Genomic DNA, 22662 nt, shown 5'->3' with positions numbered 1-22662 from the left:
CTTCTGCCTGGCACTGATCTCTTTACCAGGACCGAGCGGAGGAGTCAGCAGCTTGGAGGGAGATGTAATTTGGGGTCAAGTGATTGAGTAAAAACAAAATACCCAAGTCATTCAATATTTATTTCCCTAAATACCACACTAAGGAAATTGTGGTCTCCATTTAGAAACAAATAAACTGTGCAGCTAATAAACTGAATAAACACATAGTTTATTGCCAAGTCTAAAAATAAAAACGTTACATTCTTACCTGAGTAGTGAGAAGCCGCCCCAAATAATTAGCCAGGAGATCAATGAATGGGAACTGTGTTCCCATTCATTGATCTAAGTCCCCGTGTGAATGACAGAGGCCATCTATGAGACGGTGCCACCATTCACAAAAAACGATACTTACACATCATTGCATTACTTCCTCTTTGCATAGTAATACTATGCATGAGGAAGTTATGCACGAGGACATCTTGTGACCAAATAGTAAAATTACATCTAAACACCTTTTTTTTTTTCATTATAAGCCCCTTACCTTCCACACTCCCCAGCAGTTACGCTGCATCTTCTATCTATCTAATAGAGTACGTGCAGTGGCATAGCTAAGGAGCTGTGGGCCCCGATGCAAGTTTTACAATGGGGCCCCCCAAGCACTCTATACATAACAATTTATACGGCGCACCAAAATCTGCCAATGGCAACTACAGTGTCAGAGGTGCAAGAAGGGGATGAGGAACAGTTTGTTAATGATTACCACTATTCAAAGTATCTACAGAAGTCATTATTATGAGCATAGGACCAATAGAGAGATAATTCTGTAGTTAAGGGAGGGCCCTTCGAGGCCCCTCTGGCCCAAGGGCCCCGATGCGGTCGCTACCTCTGCACCCCCTATTGCTACGCCCCTGAGTACGTGCCTCAACCTTGAAGCAAGAAGAATAAAGGTGGGTACACACATCAGATAAAAGTCTTTGGAAAATGAAAGATCACAGGCCAATGTTACCCCCTTCCATGTAGTATGAGAGCCACACCTACACAGTCTATTCTATTGAGCGGAACTTCCCATCAGATAAAATTTTTTGCAAGATGCTGCACACAAAGATGCTGTACACATGCAACAGATCAGTATCTGCAAAAGATCAGTTCCTGCAAAATGCATTCATAGTCTATATCTGCAGATCTCATACACACCTTGTTTAACAGACTTCATCTGCATATCAGATCAACCAGGATGGATCTTTGGATCTGCAGATGATTGTCTGATCTGCAGATGAATGTCCGTCAAACAAGGTATGTATTATGCTGGGCATACATGGTACGTTTTGTACCGTGTAATCGAGCCACTGGCTCGATTCCCGCTCGTCCCCGCGGGCGCCCGGATCGATTCCCGCTCGTCCCCGCGAGCGCTTTCTTATTTTCCACTCGTTTCTTCTTTTGTCCTGCCCACCGGTATCGAGCGCAGAATCGATCCGGCGGGGTATCGGACACGTCGGAAATGATCAATCGAGCCATCAGCGGCTCGATTACATGGTAGAAAACATACCGTGTATGCCCAGCATGAGATCTGCAGATATCATAGACTATGAATGCATTTTGCAGAAACTGATTTTTTTGCAGGAACAGATCCTTTGCAGATACTCATCTGTTGCATGTGTACAGCATCTTTGTGTGCAGCATCTTGCAAAAATTTTTTATCTGATGGGGAGTTCAGCTCAATAGAATAGACTGTGTGGGCTGGAACCCACAGGAGCGCTTTTGGCAGCGTTTTGGCAGCGCTGCGATATGCTAGCACTTTGCCAAAACGCTGGGCTAATGTTAATAGATGGGGCAACTTCCACAGGAGCGTTTGCGTTTCCCAGAAACGCAAACGCAGGACATGCAGCATTTTGGGAACGTTAGCGCTTCAATGTAAAGTATTGAAACGCTAGCGGAAACGCTCAGCAAAACCTAAACTGAGCGGTTTTGCTAGCGTTTTGCGGTTCAGCACACTGTAACAAAATTAAAAATAATTCACAGGACCAATCAGGATAAAAACGCGAAACGCAAAACGCTACACAACCGCTGAGCAAAAAAATACACTGTTGCAAAAAGCGACCGAAAACGCGCATGAATCCGCTTGCAAACCGCTCAGACAAAACGCTAGTGGTTGCGTTTCGCATTTGCTGATTTCAGTGGGTTCCAGGCCTGTAGGTATGGCTCTCATACTACATGGAAGGGGGTAAAATTTGTCTGTGATCTTTCATTTTCCAAAGACTTTTATCTGATATGTGTACCCACCTTTAGGCTTTCCATTAGAAAATGTATGCATGCTCAAACACCAAGTTTAACCCTAGCAAGTCTGGCTTTCCATATCTGGCCTAATTGGCTATTCATGAGGCAATGCTCATGCAAATATGCATTTGCTTTCGCATGCCAAACTATGCAGGGTCAAAAAACTAATACCACAAAGTGGTCGCCCTGTGGGAATTAGTTCATGCTACATTAGCACTATCCAGGAGCGCCACTGGGAGGCTTCCCAATACCCCCTTTTTATACAACACGGGGGAACCACGGGGTCCCAGGCTCTCTCACTGCCTGGGAACCATAGCGGCATCCCCCGCTGTGTGTATCCTTTGGAGGCAGGTGGTGGATGGCTTGCTCCGGTGGTGTGAGCCCTGGAGTTATTTGTCTGCGCTTGTCCTTCAACCCCCCCTCCCCCTGGAGTGTTTTATGTGAGCCAGCCCTGAGCTCTAAAGCTCGGGGTGACCCATGCTTCACTCCTTTCTCATGTGGTGCCCCCAAGTTAATACGCATGTAGCAGAACGCAATGGACATTAAGGTAAGTGCCTGTTTTTAATATTGGGAGGTGGGTGCGGACGGCTCTGCCCGGCGCTGGCCACACTTGTGGGGGGTCGCCTGCGCAACCTAGCCTCCCCCTCCGGGGTGCCGCTGTGGTTCCCAGGCAGTGAGAGAGCTCGGGACTCCGCAGTCCCCCCGGTTGTATAAAAAGGGGGCGTTGGGAATCCTCCCCGTGGCGCTCCTGGATAGTGCTAATGTAGCATGTAGCAGTGTTGCTTGCGAATTTTCGCCTAAGTCATTTTCGCACGAAAATCCCGTTTTCATTTTTGGCGAATTTTCACGAAAATCTTCAGAAATATTTGCATTTTCGACCAGCATCGAAAATTCATTGTATGCGGATGCTTATGCCCTTATGCGGAAAAATGTCCACAATAATCCGCATGGAAATTCAGTCTATGCGGACGTTTATACGGAAAAATGTCCGCAATAATGCGCAAGAAACTTCTCTGAATGCGGACGCTAATGCCCTTATGCGGAAAATGTCCGCAATAATACGCAAGTAACGCGAAAATGACTGGCATTAGGCGAAAATTAACGCGAAAAAATTAGATGGAAAATTTGACTGTCAAAACGAAATTAGGTGAAAATTCGGTAAAAATTTGTCAAAACAAATTTTTGCATTTTCGCTCATCACTGGCATGTAGCAGGGCGACCGCTTTGCGGTATTGGTTTTTTGACTCTGCATAGTTTGGCATGCAAAAGAAAATTTGCATGAGCATTGCCTCAAGAATAGCCAATTAGCCCAGATTTGCAAAGCCAGACTTGCTAGGGTAGGCCTCTTTTCCACGGACAGTTGATAGGCAGTAAAATGCCTCTCAAACTCTTACAACTGCTCACTACTGCCTGGTAACAGCTTGCTGCTGCCTGGTAACTGCTTACTGCTGCCTGGTAACTGCTTACTGCTGCCTGGTAACTGCTTATTGCTGCCTGGTAAGTGCTTGTTGCTGCCTGGTATCTGCTCACTGCTGCCTGGTAACTGCTTGTTGAGCACATAGCTCAACAGTCCGTGGAAAAGAGGCCTTAAACTTGGTGTTTGAACACGCATAAATGTTCTCATGCAAAGTGCTTCTTCTTGCTTGAAGGTTGAGGCACGCCCTGGGGGCAGGGCGCTACTTCTTCTTCTTGCTCGAAGGTTGAGGCACTTACTCTATTATATATATAGATATACAATACAAACAAACAAGCAAAAAAACACAAATAGTTACTTTAGGGCCTGAACTTTTTAACCACTTAACGGCATGCTGACTTATAAAAACGTCCTACTAGAGCCTCGTAGCCTCCCTGGCGTTCTGATTCCCCAGGATTTCAGTGCAAAAAGTGGTTCAATTAATTTCCAATAATTTTCAGCCTTTTTTTTTCCAATCAATTTTTTAAAAATATTGAATTCAATACAGGTTATTGTATTGAATTCAACTTAAAAAAAAATGTTTGCAGTGAGATGTTGACGCTGTGTGACCCTGGTGTCATCAACGCCGATCGGCGGGGGACATGTCATCGCTGAGAGAGAAGCAAAATCCGTACACGGACATGGAAGACGGCACTGGGGAAGCTATCAGAGGTACGTGACGAGGGATCAGCACGCCAATGGTGAGTATAAGACCCAGATGTGAAGGCAGGTGTATAGGGAGCCACATGTAGCCAGGTGTCAGGGTAGCCAGGAGTGTAGCCAGATGTCAGGGAAGCCAGGAGTGTAGCCAGATGTCAGGGTAGCCAGGAGTGTAGCCAGATGTCAGGGTAGCCAGATGTCAGGGTAGTCAGGAGTGTAGCCAGATGTCAGGGTAGCCAGATGTCAGGGTAGTCAGGAGTGTAGCCAGATGTCAGGGTAGCCAGATGTCAGGATAGTCAGGAGTGTAGCCAGTGGCGTAGCTAAGGTGCTGTGGGCCCTGATGCAAGTTTTACAGTGGGGCCCCCCAAGCACTCTATACATAACAAATTGCCACTGCGCACCAAAACCTGCCAATGGCAACTACAGTGTCAGAGGTGCAAGAAGGGGATGGGGAGCAGTTTGTTAGTGATTACCACCATTCACAGTATCTATAGAAGTGATAATTATGAGCACAGGACCAATAGAGAGCTAATACTGTAGTTGAGGGAGGGCCCCTCTGGCCCAAGGGCCCCGATGCGGTCGCTACCTCTGCACCCCCTATTGCTACGCCCCTGAGTGTAGCCAGATGTCAGGGTAGCCAGGAGTGTAGCCAGTTATGGGTAGCCAAGTGTGTAGCCAGGTATATAGGGTGCCAGGTTTAGCCAGTTATAGGGAGGTAGGTGTAGCCAGTTATAGGGTGCCAGGTGTAGCCAGGTATATAGGGGAGCCAGGTATATAGGGTGCCAGGTGTAGCCAGGAGTATAGGGTGCCAGATGTCCCCTCCCTCCCGATCCCCCCCCCTCGATCCTCACTTTTGGGCTGGGGGATCTCCCTCTGCGGGTGGGGGTTCCCCCTTCTGTGCGGGGTATTTTGGGCTGGGGGATCCCTCTCTGCGGGTGGGGTGATCCCCCTTCTGTGCGGGGTATTTTGGGCTGGGGGATCCCCCTCTGCAGGTGGGGGGATCCCCCTTCTGTGCGGCGTGCGGGCGGCTTCTACCCCCCCCCATCCTCGCTCCCCCCCCTTCCCTGTCTAAGCCCTTTGAGCAAATAGAACTACTCACCCAGGGGCCCTCTCCAGCACAGCACTTCTTCCTCCATCGCAAAGTCCCGTCTGTTTACAATTACATTACGAGACTTGGTGACGTCACCAAGTCTCGTAATGTAATTGTAAACAGACGGGACTTTGCGATGGAGGAAGAAGTGCTGCGCTGGAGAGGGCCCCTGGGTGAGTAGTTCTATTTGCTCAAAGGGCTTAGACAGGGAAGGGGGGGGGGAAGCGAGGATGGGGGGGGGAGGGGTAGAGGCCACACGCACGCCGCACAGAAGGGGGATCCCCCCACCCGCAGAGGGGGATCCCCCAGCCCAAAATACCCCGCACAGAAGGGGGATCCCCCACCCGCAGAGGGGGATCCCCCAGCCCAAAATACCCCGCACAGAAGGGGGATCCCCCACCCGCAGAGGGGGATCCCCCAGCCCAAAATACCCCGCACAGAAGGGGGATCCCCCCACCCGCAGAGGGGGATCCCCCAGCCCAAAATACCCCGCACAGACGGGGGATCCCCCCGCTCGCCCTAGCACATTCTCTCCCTAGGGATTCCCTAGGGAGAAGCATGCAGCAGCCTTCAGAGGCTGCTGCAGCGCTGCTGATCACAGCGTGAGAGGGGAAAGTGCAGAACGAGCTGAGCTCGTCCAGAACATTTCCAGCAAGTTTTCTTTGGACGACCTCAGCTCGTCCAGAACGCTAGGCAGGTTAATGGCTCCAGGACATTTTTATAAGTCAGGCAGTGCTTCTGCCGCTGTGCACAGCCGCGTTCCCGCGGGTGCACGTGCATGCTATCCCGCGGGTGCACATGCATCCCCGTGCACGTGCACATGAAAATTGTGGAAAAAAAAACCACCAAAAAAAAAAAAAATACACCTTTATTTCCAAATGATATATTGTCACCATACTTTGTACTAGGGACATAATTAAAATCTTGTGATTACCAGGACAAATGGGCAGATAAAATGTGTGGGTTTTATGTACAGTAGCAGTGTTTATATTAAAACCATAGGGGATGAAATTGGAGAATAAGTGTATTTTTTCATTTTGTTCCTTGTATTTCCCTTTAAAATGCATAGAAAATAAAGTAATTACAAAAAACAAATATCAACCCCAAAAAGTCCAATTTGTGGTGAAAAAAAACAAGATATAGATCATTTCATTGTGATTAGTAGTGATTGAGCTATTGGCAAATTAAAGGGATGAGCACTGAAAGGTGAAAATCGCTCTTGTCCGTTAGAGTAAAAACCGCCTTGGGGTGAAGTGGTTAATATGTATGTCAAGAGGGTATATTACTGTTACTTTTTAAGCATGGGCTTGTACTTAGGGATGGATGCAGAACTGAAAAAATGCACCTTTATTTCCAAATAAAATATTGGTGCCATACATTTTACTAGGTAAAAATTTTAAATGTTGCAATAACCGGGACAAATGGGCAATTAAAGTGTGGGTTCTAATTACGGTAGCATGTATTATTTTAAAACTATAATGGCAAAAAACTGAGAAATAATGATTTTTTTTCCTTAAATTTCCTGTTAAAACAAATTTAGAATAAAATAATTTTTTGTAAAAAGCCCCCTAAAACAAGAAAGCCTAATTGGTGGCGAAAAAAAAAACAAGATATAGATCGTTTGTTGTGATAAGTAGTAATAAAGTTATAGGCGAATTGATGGAAGGAGCGCTGACAGGTGAAAATTACTATGGCTTTTTAAGGGGAAAAATCCTTGGAAGTGAAGTAGTTAAATTGCATCATTTTACTGGTTATGCTTTAAATGGGAAGGCAACAACTGAAACTCTCTGAGAAGATTGCAGGCTATATCTAAGACAGTCTGTGATACAGTAAATGACCAGCACCACTCTAATCTCATGGCTGCAGTCACCATCTGCAGAGATCTTCGACATTAAGCAGTAGACCAACTTTGCCACTTTTTTGATTGACATTTTTGACTCTTCAATTCTTCCTCAGTTTCAACCATTAGAGTGGTATCATCAGCATATCTCAGATTGTTATTATTCCTACCAGCTAATTTAATTCCAGCATGTGACTCATCCAAACCAGCTTTTCCGCATTACATATTTGGCATACAAGTTAAATAAATAAGGAGACAATATGCAACCTTGTCACACTCCTTTACGAACTGTGAACCTGTGAGTTATTCCATACTCAGTTCTAACTGTTGCTTCTTGGTTTGCATATACTGTAGTGTAGATCCCTCAAAAGGCCAATAAATTGGCCTAGTATCTCCATTTCCATGAGAATCTGCAACAGTCTACTATGATCGACACAGCCGAAATACAAAGTATAGTAATAGAAAATATTTGTGCACACGTAGGAATTTAAAGCTTTATATCTACCTTAAAGTAAACCTTAGATGGGGCTTCCTCCAGCCCCCTCCAGGCTTATCGCTCCCTCAGTATCCTCCCCCACCTCCTCGTTCGCCCGCAATTGGCCCTGGAAAGTCTTCTGGCTCGGGGTGTACTGCATATGCACAGCTCAGTGGTGAGCATGCCCCCATTGCTCTGCACCTGCGCAGTATTACTACACAGGAGCAGAATGCTCCCAGTGATGGGAGCAAGATGGGGGAGCGAGTGTGGCTGTACTGCACCTGCGCCGACTGGCCTCAACTGAATGACTTACTGGGGCCAGTTGTGGACGAACGAGCAGGCAGAGGAGGGCGGCATGGGAGCGATGAGCCTTGATGGAGCTGGAGGAAGCCAATTTTTTCCTTAAGTCCCCATCCCAGGTACACTTTAACAACAAACAACGATTTCGTTAAGCACATGAAACATTGCTTATACCTGTTGGTGAAGTAGAAACTCCATTTGAGCCATTAACACAAACACTTTTATGTACAAGACTGATGGTGTCATTAGTATATACATAAAAAGCAAATAGGTTCCTTTTACTGTAAATGCTGTATTTATTCCAATCAATAATGTCACATACTGTGTTTTCATGGACACGCATAACCAGACATTGTGAAAATGTTCAGATGACAGAAAAGATACAGAGCTGTGCCAGAATACATTATAAACTGGCTTGCCCAGAATCAGATTACTCAACTTTTCAAAGAAACATTGAGATCATTCGGTAAAGGGAAAACAAATCCCTCCGGTATATATGTAGACACCAAGCTATTCATACTTAAAAGATGCAGCAGATTCTAGAAACAAGACAAGTAACTCCGAGATATAACTGGATTGGGGCTAAAGAGTCCCTGAATGACTGGCTTTATTATTCTCCTGTCTGCCAACTCAACGCTACTGTTTTTATCAGTCCAGGCAAGAAGTTTCATTGGGCAAAGGATAATGAGCTGAATATTTCAGCATGAGCTGCAGTGCATACAGCTGCTCTACGATGTGCTTCATCTGCTGGGGAAAAGATGAGCTCTTAAGAAAAGCTGCTACAACACAGATAGAGTCAGGACAACTGTAGAATATTTCTTCTGTAGGGAAAAATTCTGGTTGGAAAACATTGCAGAAAGTTTAGCTGATGCCCCTTCAAATATTCCAACTGTTACCAATGTCTGTGGAAGGACTGAGATCCTCCTTATAATATTTCCTACAAAGTATTATTATTTAATACTGATATTCTACTTTGCTCATATAACAACAATAACAATAACAATAATATTTATATAGCGCTTTTCTCCCTGGGGACTCAAAGCGCTGTGACTCTGCATTATGCAGTCTCAAAGGCTAGGGAAAAGAGGTGAGTTTTTAGCCTTTTTTTAAAGCTGTCCAGAGAGTGAGCCTCTCGTACTAATTGTGGAAGTGAGTTCCATAGAGTAGGGGCTGCGTAGGAAAAGGCCCGAGCACCAAATGTAAAGTGTACCCTGGGAATAACCAGCTTCATCTTGTTGGCAGAGCGGAGGGTGCGTGGAGGGGCATAAAGTTCCAATAGATCTGCTATGTATTTGGGTCCCATGTGGTGTAGAGCCTTGAATGTCAGCAGGCAGATCTTAAAATTGATTCTCCATTTTACTGGTAACCAGTGAAGAGTTTGCAGTACTGGGGTGATGTGTGAGCTGCGGGGGGCATTGGCTAGGAGTCTGGCTGCAGCATTCTGTACTAGCTGTAAGGGGCGCAGAACCTTTTCTGTAGATCCGATGAACAGGGCGTTGCAGTAGTCTAGGCGGGAGGATACAAATGCATGAACCAGGGCAGGTAGGTCTTCAGCTGGGATAAGGTGTTTGATTTTCGCTATATTTCTTAGATGGAAGAAGGAAGACTTGACGACAGCTGATATCTGCTGTTTGAGTTTTAGATTTCCATCCAGGATCACCCCAAGGTTCCGCACAGAGTCTTTATACTGTACAGTATCTCCCCCAATTGCTAGTTTGAGGTGGTGAGCGTTTTGAACTTTATCCATCATGTGTGGACCACCTACCACCAACACCTCTGTTTTGTCAGAGTTCAACCTCAGCCAGCTGGTGTTCATCCAATTTTGTAAATCCACTAGACACGCATTTATGGATGCTGATGGGTCTTGGGTGCCAGGCCTGAAGGACAGATACAGTTGTGTGTCATCTGCATAACAATGGTATCCTAGGCCATAGTTCTGGATTATTTTGCCCAGTGGGAGCATGTAGACTGCAAAGTGTAATGGTGATAGTACAGAACCCTGTGGAACTCCATAGGGAAGTGGCACTGGATTTGAGTAGTGTGTGCCCAGACATACTTGCTGTGTCCTGCCAGATAGGTATGGTATGGTATGCAGCACATCACATTGCATCAGTCTTTTGAGGAAACCTCTCCTACACATGAAACAAAAATACTAATTAAAAATGTTTAGCTTTTTCACTGAAATTAGTACGCATTCCTGGGGGTTCAACTAAAGAAAAACAAAACATTTAATGGTGCATACGGTTCAAGCCAGAAGTCAGCCAAAGTGGGAATTGGCCGGGGATTTCTCAAACTGGCTAATTTTGTTGTAACATCTCTGGCCAAAGTTAAACATTGGCCGGCCAATACACAAAATGTCTTTCCTGCCTTTCCAGAATTTGGAGAGAAGGGAAGGTTAGTGTTAGGTAAAGAGGAGGGAAGGTTTGTGTTAGGCAGAGGAGAGGGTAGGTTACTGTTAGGCATAGAGAGGGGAGGGCAGTGATTGGCAGAGAAAAGGGTAGGAAACTGTTAGGCAGAGGAGAGGGGAGATTAGTGTTAGGCAGAGGAAAGGGAAAGGTTAGTGTGTTAGATGTAGACTTGCAGGTCGCACATTCAGACACACATTCACATACACATGTTATCACCTCACTGGCCAAGGTACATTGTACATTCTTACATGTGACCTTGGCCTCATCTCTTGGCTTGCTTCCCTGGCCGGCCAATTCCCTTCACTGGCCGGCCAATTTAGGAACCAGCCAAACTTCTACCTTTGGCTGGTTCATTTTAACACAACCATATAGAATACTAACCAAAAATCCCAAAAACCCCCCAAAAAACAAAAAAAAAACCCACATAGCATAAAAGTTACAAATTGATTTGCATGCCATTAAATAAAATAAGCTTTGAATCACTTACAATCCAGCTACAATTTTGAATCCCTCAGATTGGTTATGTGCCCACTTGGCACACAGATTACATCAATCAATCAATTCAACCCCAGGAAGCAAATTGCAAAACTTGTAGGATGGATTGGATATTAGTGATGTCTATGCCAAGACTTGTGATTTATGTGGGTTCATGTTTGTTGGACCCTGTTTTAAGTGATATAAGGTAATTTTATGTACATTTGATGTTTTAATATTTCATTAAACAGTCAAGCGGTTTACACTTGGAGAAGTTTGTGTTCTTTGCGTTGTCTGTTAAACTCCTCCCTATCAGAGCAAGAGGTGCACTAACCAGTACTACAAGAGGCATACTGATAGATGGAGAATCTATATTAGAGGAATAGCTTGGTCTTATACAATTAGACCTTATAAATAATGTGGGTCTGAATGCAGTGTCTTAAGTCTCTTTTAATTTGGTGACTTGATGATGGTAAACTGTTGAGAAAGCAGCGTTAAAGATTAGAAACACTGAATTTAAAGTTTATTTGAGGACTTGACTTTAGCAGCCGATTGTATGATTTTATATAGGACTGCTGCCGATTGATGTTTGCATAAATCATGTTTTGGTTAGGGATCAAATATTTATTTCACTGCACATGACATGCACATCAATTTATAACATTTATGTGTTTTGTTTTGTTTTCTAGATTTTTGGCTAATATTCTCCATTAAAATAAACATACCATAATAATTAACTGATATTTCTTTGTGAGTGGGCAGGGTCCTCCTCCAAGTGTTTCTTATTCTGCTATAATTTATCATATAAACATGTAGCAGTATTGGAGATGACTCTAACAACACAACAACTACCTGTATGTAAGTATACTGTATGTATGTATATGTATTGCTGATTTCCTGATTATACAGACTTTTGAACTTCTTCCAATGTATCGAAATTCCCCAATGGCTATCATTCATAAAAGTGAGTTCGGTAACAAAAATCTGTGCAGGAAAATACCGCTTTCGGTATTTTAGACTTCTGTGTGCTCATTCATAAAAATGTTGCCAGTTGCGATAGCAGTGCGGTGATTTTCCCGAACTGGGCTGTCGGTAGGCTGGCGTAACAGGAGAAGCTGCCTGAGTCCTTCCGTGTGCTGCTCTCACTGCTGCTTGGGAGGTCTGTCTCCATTAACTTAAATGTATTCCGCATGCTTATCGCTACTTCCAAGGGAGCGGTAATCCCCATCCTCATACCGCTTGCACTAATCTTTATGAATTTACATTTTGTTACATTTGTTACGATAATCACCGCACAAGGCGGTAATGTATCGCTCTGCTTGGGAATGTCAGCTCTTCATGCAGAATCTGCCTTTATGAATAGACATTTTGCTATGTGCTCGGTAAAGTCAGCTGTTTTCAGCATTTCTGCATGTGGGAATGCTTTATGAATGATAGCCAATGTGTTTTATACTATTTATAACACTGTGGAATTTGGTGGTGTTATAGAAAATATAAATAATAGTAAAAATAATAATAATAATAGATTTAGAAGGGGATGAAATAATTATTTTCCCCACTTAATATATCAGTGATGACAAAGGAACTCACAAGCTGGCTCTCTTATGAGGTCTGAGATCTCTTTTACTTCCTTCTCTCTAGCTCACAGTATGGTACTCACATGAGTATATCCCATTGTAGTGCTTTGCCAAACTACTATGGATGGCTTAGGAATCTATTTAGAGCCCATCTTTTGAAAAAAGGGCACTGCAAATTGATGGTGCCCATAAACCAAGTTACAATAAAACAGTTAAAGTACACCTGGATTTAGGAAGCTAGAATATGGGCGTACTCATTGATGCATGTATCCGACCTAAAATTAAGGACTATGGAAGACTGTAGAATATAACTTCAAAGATGCAACAGGGAAAAAAAAGTTGTTTGTAAAACACCTCCATTCCTTTAAAGTGACATCACTGAAACAGCAGGAAGCACCTGCCCTAAACAGCCGCCCATCTGAAGTGACTGGTGTTGTTCTAACACACACAGTAGTTCACCCATCAGAGCTGCAAGCCGGAGTGTCACAGACGACGAGTTCTGCGGATAGAGGAGAAATGGGAGCCTGGTCCAAGCAAGCTGGGATTTTGAAACTACTTATATATTTCTTTAAAATGGAAAATAATCTCTGAGACCAATATTTTAACTCACCAACTTGAGCTTTACCTGGGATGTGGATGTTATGTAGAAGAGGAGGACTGTATCCAATACACCAATATGGGGATAAGTTAGCAAAGCTGAACACTAGATATGATATGAACTAGATCACTGATTTTGTGTTAATTTTTTTATTTACATCACTATATACAGAGATTAAATTTAACCCTTTCCGGACGTTGCTAATTATCCCTGCCGAGGCGTAAATTTTGTGTACCTCGCTGCGTGCTCTTGCTGCTACCGCTGATTGCACTGGTCTCCTGCCACTACAGCACACTCGCTCTCCTGCTGTATCACATTGGCTCACAGTGATCACAGGGTCAGGACCCAAGGAAATCAGCTTCCAACCGACTCATGGAGCTTTACTGTCATAGCAATGGCCAAGTGAGTAGGCTTCAGCAAAACGAGAGCTGCGCAAATGGCGAGTGCAATGGGTCCATGCGGCGTGATGTCGGGAAGCCCCATTTTTTGTACCAGAAGTCTCTGCTCCTTAGGGAGCCAGAGACTGCTGGTACTAAAGTTGTTAATCAACAAGTGGCAAAGTGGGAGTGCATTAATTTGGCATGTGGTGTATTTTGATGTGTAGGTTCAAGCTTGTGTGCACATCATTTTGTTGAGTGTCCATGCTGTTCTATGTGTACTGAATGCAGCCTTAAGGTGCCCATATATGGTACAATTTAAAAAAAAAAAAATTATTAGATAATTTTGTTTGATTATTCCATTAGATCGAATATTAAGATTTTTCCAGCATGTCCGATCTGATTTTTAAATTTAAAAAAAAATGGGATAATCGGTTGTTTTTCTTGATCAAAAAAAAAAAAAAAAAATATTCTGTTTGACTTTCATTCCATTTCAGTCAATCATTTTGGTCCAATAAATGGAAAATCGAACATTTTTACTGTACCGTGTATGGGTACCATAAGAGAAGTTTGAGCACACAGTATTACTTGTTTTTCCAGTTTGCCTTAGTAGCTTATTAGCTTTTCCTTCTCTATATTTCACAGTATTTTGTTGACATGGAATCATTTATACCCCATATCTAGAGATGGGCCGAATATCAAATTTTGGGTTCGTGAATTTAGAATCTGAATCTCTGCAAAAGTGTGCGAATCTCACAAATCTGCGAAACTCCATAGACTTCAACGGGCATGAGAATTTTAAAACCTACAAAGACTGTTTTTGGCCACAAAAGTGATGGAAAAGTTGTTTCAAGGGGTCTAACTCCTGGACTGTGGCATGCTGGAAAGGGATCCATGCCAAAAGTCCCACCAAAAGTTACGGAGTTGACGCAGAGTCGTGTTGTAATCACTAAAGGGCAGAAATCACATTACATGCCTAAATTGGTGGAATAAAGTGCTTTATAACATCCAGCGTGTGTACACGTCGATCAGGTAGTGTAAGAGTTACACCCGTTTCACACTGACAGATGAAACACTGCATTAAACGCACTGCAGTCCGCAAAGACCTTTCGTGATTATGTCAGGTGTACATATCTTTGTTTTTACCAATTTACACCTCCAGGACATAAATGTTAGTCCTCTCGGGGGCTCAGGACAATGTGGTAGCAGGTGGTAGCAGGTGCCTGGCTCTTCTACTGACCACATATGCTATTACTCCATTGTTATTGCCTGATGAAGCTGGATCAAACCTGAGAAACGCGTTGCATATTTGGAGTTCATAAATAAAATATATTGACTGTCTTTACTACATTTGTTGTGTGTCTACTTGGAGGAGGTAAGTCCACCACTACCTCCTCTATTTACCAAGAATTTGGTTTTTAAGCTCATTTAGCTTCCTTTTATCCTTTTGGCGCCTCTGTTCTCCTGCATAATATTGAGCCCACCCTGGGTGGAGGGTTGAACCCCCTTTTTTCTCATCTACAGAGAGCGACTTCTTACTCCTGAGTGGGATCAGGAAAATCTCCCCACCTGCCTTTACAGTGGTTGCCTAATGGTAACCCTGGTTTGTGAGTATTAACCACTTTGTCCTCCTTGACGTATAAAAACGTCAAGGAGGATAGGCGCGCTCCCGCGCGCTCCCGCGGCCGATCGCGCGCGTGCACGCGCACTCCCGGCCACGGAGTCGGTAGCCACGGAATCAATTTATCGGGCTATGGAGCCCGATCATTGATTCCTCTCCCCCGCGGAAAAAGCGACAGCTTCTCTCGGAAGCTTCGCTCTTTCTGAAGCTGTGTCTCTCTAAGCGTACATTGTACGCTTAGAGTGACGTCATGTAAAAAAAATCGAGATTGCCATCTTGTGGCCAAAAAGTAAAACTACAAGTAAATTCCCCAAAACATTACAATACACCAATATTTCCCCAAATTAAACACTTTTATATCCCACCCTCCCATAAATGCCCACATAAAATGTTTATTAAAAAAAAAAAAAAAAAAACATTACTATAAAAAAAAAAAACATAGATATTTACCTAAGGGTCTAAACTTTTTAAATATCTATGTAAAGATGAAATATTTCTCTCTATTTTTTTTTTATAAGCTTGTAAATAGTGATGTATGCAAAACGGAAAAAATGCTCTTTTTTCTTTCCAAATAAAATATTGTCACGATACATTGTGATAGGGACATAATTTAAATGGTGAAATAACCGTGACAAATGGGCAATAACAATACGTGGGATTTAATTATGGAGGCATGTATTATTTTAAAACTATAATGGCCGAAAACTGACAAATAATGAATTTTTTCATTTTTTTTCTTATTCTTCCTGTTAAAATGCATTTACAGTAAAGTGGCTCTTAGCAAAATGTACCCCCCAAAGAAAGCCGAATTGGTGGCGGAAAAAACAAGATATAGATCAGTTCATTGTGATAAGTAGTGATAAAGTTATAGGCTAATGAATGGGAGGTGAACATTGCTCGGATGCATAAGCTGAAAACGACTGAGATGTTAAGTGGTTAATATTTACTCTATCTAGTAACCATTTACCAGTACATATTACACTATTGGGGCTCTTGGTGTTCCTTTTTTTTATCTCCTCTTGTTTCTGTTCCAGTTCACACTCCTCCACAGCTTGATCCACCACACTATGCACGGCACGCTCTAGGAAGAAAGCATATGGGATCAAGTCGCTGATGGCGCCTTCACTGCAACTCACCGGGTTTGTCACCTCCTCAAACGGCCGCATGAGCCTGCAGGCATTTCGCATGAGTGTCCAGTACTTCGGCCAGAACATCCCCATCTCCCCAGAGCATGTCCTTTGACTGTAGTTGTAAAGATACTGTTTGAAGGCTTTCTCCTGTTGTAGCAGGCGGTTGAACATCAGGAGCGTTGAATTCCAGCGAGTCGGGCTATCGCAAATCAAGCTTCTCACCGGCAAGTTGTTTCTCCCCTGAATATCGGCAAAGTGTGCCATGGCCATGTAAGACCGCCTGAAATGCCCACACACCTTCCTGGACTGCTTTAGGACATCCTGTAAGCCTGGGTACTTAGACACAAATCTCTGAATTATGAGATTCAGCACGTGTCATGCTGGGTACATTTGTCAACTTTCCCAAATTCAAAGCCGAAATGAGATTGCCGAAATGACAATAATGCAATGACTAGTATTACAAATGTGCAGCTGTCACACACACAGGTACCGTGAACAGGTGCAGTGGCTGGTTTATAACATTGCTTGCGGTCACGTAGGTAGGTAGGTAGGTGCACTGAACAGGTGGTATTCAGTAGTTGGTATTACAAATGTGCAGCTGTCACACACACAGGCACCATGAGCAGGTGCAGTGACTGGTATATTACACTGCTTGCGGTCAGATTTCTACTGCCTACTGTAAGTGACAGCAACATAGGAGAAAAGTAATTTATGGCTCATTTTACTCTGGGAGAAATGTACTCCTTATTTGTATGTGTTTTAAATTTTAAGATTTTCGCAACAGTTCCTCTTTAAATCCTAGCTGCTACTCTCCCTAATTAACAATCTCATTCTCTTCTGTTCTCCAGCCTACTAACAGTTGGACACATGCCAATTGCAACTGACAGTCTGGCTCATATCCAAAACTGTAAACCTAAAATTCCTACCACGGCAAAAGCCCATTTGATATAAGCTTTCATGTGTTATACCAGATTTATTAGTAACAAGGCAGCTTCATGCAATTTTATCATTGAACTGTAAATAAAAAAAAATACACATTTAGCCACTATATCCCAAAACATATACTTTATTACCCGCTGACAATATTTGACTTTGAAATAAAGGTATCATTTTCTGCTATGTGTACTTTTTTCTATTTTATTAAACAAAATAATGAAAAAAAGATAAAAATGACAAAAAAGCGGTTAATAATGAGGTTAATAGGGGAAATTGGGCCAAATCCAATCCACTTTTTCTCCTAAGTTTTCTCCTAGGTGATATTATTTATTTATTTATTTATTGTATTTATAAAGCGTCAACATATTACGCAGCGCTGGACAATAAATAGGGATACATACAATATTTAGGGGTGACATACAGCAAAATGACAATACCTGAATACAAGAAAGACCAGATCATGCAGCACAGTATGAGTACCAGGTAATGCTTAGTCAGTCACTGGAGGGGAGCATGGAGATTAGGCAAGTTAGGTTCACTCAGATGCCTAGCATGGGTTCACAGTAATGGAGGTGCATGATCAGGTTGGACACAAAAGGAGGAGGACCCTGCCCAAAGGCTTACAATCTAAAGGGAGAGGTAGGGACATGAGAGGTAGGAGACTAGAGTTCAGCTGTGGGTTTAGAGCACTTGTGAGGGGTAGTAGGCCAGAGTGAAAAGGTGAGTTTTGAGGGCTTTCTTGAAGATGTTGAAGGAGGGGGCTGCCATAATGGGTGGAGGTAGGGAGTTCCATAGTGTTGGAGCAGCTCTTGAGAAGTCCTGGAGGCATGCATGGGACTGGGTGATGCGGGGGGCGGTTAGGCGAAGTATTTTCACATCCTATAAATAAAATGCTTTCAAAGCCAGCAAAACAAATACAGAGTGCTGAAATGTTATTTTAAACAGAAGATGAAAAATAAATTGGATTGGCCCCATGGTCTAAAAGGACAAATGACCCCTGAGAAGAATATGGAGGCTGCCATATTCATTTCCTTTTAAACAATGCACATCGCCTGGCTGTCCTGCTGATCCAATGCCTCTAATACTTTAAGTGTTAGACCTTGAACAAGCATGCAGATTGATGTTTGACTGAAAGGGACTCCGAGCTCTAAAAATAATCGAAATTGGTACTTACCTGGGGCCTTCTGCAGCCCACCGTAGGTCGGGAGAGCCCACGGCGGAATCCTGGCTCCTCTCCCAGTCTCTCCGCACAAATGGCTCCCGGCAACACCAGGCCCAAGTGTCGGGCCCTCTCTTCCTGGAAGATGACGTTAGTCGTCATCACGGCGGCCGGCGTGACTGTACTGCGCATGCACGATTAAACCGCACATGCGCAGTACAGTCACGCCGGCCACTGTGATGACGAGAGGCGGCCGTCGTGATGACGACTAATGTCATCTTTCAGGAAGAGAGGGCCCGACACTCTGGCCCGGTGTGGAGAGACTTGGAGAGGAGCCAGGACGCTGCCGTGGGATCTCCTGACCTACGGTTGGCTGCAGAAAGCCCAGGTAAGTACCAATTTTGATTACTTTCAGAGGTCAGGGTCCCTTTAAGTTTAACTGCATATGCAGCGTGCTTGTTTCAGGTGTGTGATTCAGACACTACTGATGCATGAAAGATCAGCAGTATTGCCAGGCAACTGGTATTGTTTGAAAGGAAATGAATATGGCCATCTCCATATCCATCTCAGGTCAGTTGTGCTGTAATATGTACGAACAGAGGCGCCAAGCAGAGTAAAACAATGTTCTAAAAATGATAAAAAGAGGGAAGTCGAGGTGAACTTACCTCCCTCTGGTAGTGGACATGTACTCAAATGAAGAGTCAAATATATACAATGTATTCACAGCTCCATAAAATCACAGAGGCGCTCACACGCTTTATGGACCTGAACCAGATTTACATGCTCCTGTACTGCCTGATGAAGTGGGACTGTTGACCGCGAAACGCGTTGCGATTTTATGGAGCTGTAAACAAATTGTATATTTTTTACTCTGCATTTGAGTACATGTCCACTACCAGAGGGAGGTAAGTCCACCTCGACTTCCCTCTTTTTATCATTTTTAGAACATTGTTTTACTCTGCTTGGCGCCTCTGTTCGTACATATTACAGCACGATTAAGTCCACCCCTGGTGGAGGGGTTCTTTCCCCATTTTCCTATCTACAGAGAGCGACTTTTATACCTGAGTGGGGTCAGGTACTAATACTCCCAACCTGCCTGTCAAGTGGTTACCTGATGGTAACCCACCTTTGTGAGTATAAGAACCTTTGACATTACATTATATATTGAGCTTACCAGACAATATTGCACTATTGGGCTCTTGGTGTCCTCTGTTTTGTTTTTACAAAAAATCTCAGGTCAGTTGTCCTTGAAAGCGGTATAAAACCCTGACATAATATTCAATAAAAGCATGTTTTCCTACTATTTATATGCCATATTATCATATTGGCTTTTGTGCATAAGTATTATTATTCATTTAGAAATTAAAAGTTCCCAAAGTAAATTTTTTTTTGCTCTGATAACTGCCTTTGCATTTTATTCATAATTGATTTTATTCATTGGGTATTGAAGACAGAAATGCTTTCTGATTGTCTGTCTGTGTTCAGGAGAGTCTGCACAGTCAGAGAATGTGTCACATTCCTCACTTGATACAATTAAAGGACTTACGAGGCCAAGTCCATCAAAAAAAATAAAAAAAAGTTAGCTACCTTGCTCAGCTTGTAAGGCACGGAGGACGCCGTCCGCGCCCTCCGTGCCGTTCCGCCTGGTCCCCGCCGCTGCACAGCCCCCCGAACGGTCCCCGACCGCGCGGCCCGGGTCAGGCTCCCCAGCCCTTACCAAGATGGCCGGCGGAGCTGGCCGCGGCTGCGCAGTCCGCATAGCCGCCAGTGCGGCTGCGCAGCTCTAAGGCCAACCCCCCGATCCACGCAACAGTAGCGTGGATCGGGGGGTTGGCCTTAGAGCTGTGCAGCCGCACTCGCGGCTATGCGGACTGCGCAGCCGCGGCCAGCTCCGCCGGCCATCTTGGTAAGGGCTGGGGAGCCCGACCCGGGCCGCGCCGTCGGGGACCGTTCGGGGGGCTGTGCAGCGGCGGGGACCAGTCGGAACGACACGGAGGGCGCGGACGGTGTCCTCCGTGCCTTACAAGCTGAGCAAGGTAGCTAACTTTTTTTTATTTTTTTTGATGGACTTGGCCTCGTAAGTCCTTTAAGTAAACACAAGATAACATTTTCTCCAGTTCGGAGGCGTCCAGCTTTCTCTGCACTCAGCTTGTAACTCCTGTGTTTAACTAATTCAATGCTGTTCTAGTAAAAAAAAATGGTGGTAGTATATAATATGCTGTGAATAATATTTTAGAGCAAAGAAGAAATGCTGGGTTTCATTCCGCTTTAAAATAACAGTATATCATTTACTGCTATGCATACTTTTTTTTGGATGAATAAAAAAAATGATTAAAAAAAGCTAAATATAATAAGGAAGAGGTTCATAGAGAGGTTAATTGGTTCTTTTATGTTTTAGGGGACATGGTCTTAAAAGTAGGTGTGATTATAAAAGATAGCTGAACAGGATTTTCATTGTTATGTTATAGCCTCCATGTTTTGCACATCCACACTATTAGGGGGTACCTCTCATAAGTCTCATTCCATGTGTCTTGATTTCAGTACTCTTAGTGTCCCCTGTTATCATGTTTTTCCTTTATAGTACTTTCATATATATATAGTGGCTGTCATATTTCTTTTATGGTGCTTTCTTTACATTACCCCCATTGTCCTGAGGGAGAACACGCTTTTGGCTCATCATTAACAACTGTAGACTTAAATTTATGACCATGTGCGGCACAGTCTCATACCTCAGAGGACATGAATATACTGGTAACTAATCAGAATTGTACCTAAAGATATAAATATAATGCACCCAATGCAAGGATTACCTAGTTTGCTAAGTTCCGCTACCCTACTTCCCTCTCTCATCATTGCACTCTGCCATAGGCCATGTATTGTAAATCACTCCATAAACAATGATCTTTATGCATTCTACCCAGTCTTTCTGACTGAGAAAGGTGCTACAAAGTACTTCAGGGACTGGAACTTATGCTGGAATGTCCACATATACTTCATAAAATCCCACCATTTGGACTGGAAATGTATGCTTTATACACAGGGGAGCAGGGCCGTGCAGAGGGTCCTTAAGTGGGGGGTGATTAAATTTAAAAAAGGGGCCTGGCAACGTCTTCCCCCGCATGCCCCCCCTCCTCGTTTCTGGCTAGCGGGGTATTGGTTGTCATGTGGGTGCTGAATGCAGATGCTGGAGGCCATGTGGGTTCTGGGTGTAAGTACTGAGTTTAATGTGGGTTCTGGCTATGGTTGGGTATTGAGTGTCATGCGGGTGTTGATTGTAAATACTTAGTGCCATGTAAGATCTGAGTGCATGTACTGGATGGCATGTGGGTGCTGGGTGCAGGGACTTAGTGTGACATGGGTGCGAATACTTGGCGGCATGCCTGTACTGGGTGCTGGCTATGGGTGGGCTTTGGGCATCACATGGGTTTTGAATGCAGGTACTTTGGGTGCGGGTACAGGTTAAGTGGGTGCTTGGTGCAGATAGTGGGGGCCATGTGGAAGCTGTGTGCAGGTGTGAGTACTGGGTGCAATGTCTGGCCTGGGTGCAGATACTTGGTGTCATGTGAGTGTAAATACTGGGTGCCAGCTATGAGGGGAAGGGGTGGATGCTGGGAAAAGTAGAGGTCAGTGTGGGTGCTGCAGGAAGGGGCAGGGCTGTGCAGAGAATCCTCAAGGGTGTGGTGCTACACACACACACACACACACACACACATCTCCTTCCAACCAATTCTTTTGGTGCTACCACCCTCAAATCAGCAGTGATAGGTGCCCACTGTTAGTGGGTTAGAGTGGGCACAGTGGAGGCACAGACTCACCTTTCATTACTGGGACCTCTGTCCCTCTTGATCAGCACCCAAGCCTATTTCTCAGGCAAATAAGTGGTTACCAATATGCAGTGGTTGCTAGGCATTAATAGATGCAAAACTGCTGTAAGTGCAAGGTGCAAGGTGCAGTGGGTGCCCAGATGCAGTAGATGGTAAGACGCAAAGGTTCACTTTGTGTTAAGTTGCAGTGGGTGCCGAGATGCCAAAGTAAAGTCTGTCAAGCTGCTTTGGGTACCAAGGTCCAGTGTTTGGGTGCTTATTTGCAGTGGGTGCTATGCAGTATTGGGTGCTGTATGAGTAGCAGATGGTGATAAACAATAGTGGGTGCCATGTGAGTGCTAATTGGTACAGGGAGTCATGTGAGTGTTGGACATGAGTGAGTAGGGAGTGCCATGTGTGGTCTGGATGTGTGCCATGGGAGAGTACTGAGTCTCATACGGGTTCAGACCAAGGATGGGTACTGGGTGCTATTTGGGTGCTGGCCATG

This window comes from Hyperolius riggenbachi, unplaced genomic scaffold (genome assembly GCF_040937935.1).
Source record: "Hyperolius riggenbachi isolate aHypRig1 unplaced genomic scaffold, aHypRig1.pri scaffold_133, whole genome shotgun sequence".
Lineage (NCBI taxonomy): Eukaryota > Metazoa > Chordata > Amphibia > Anura > Hyperoliidae > Hyperolius > Hyperolius riggenbachi.
This window is presented reverse-complemented; position numbering follows the sequence as displayed.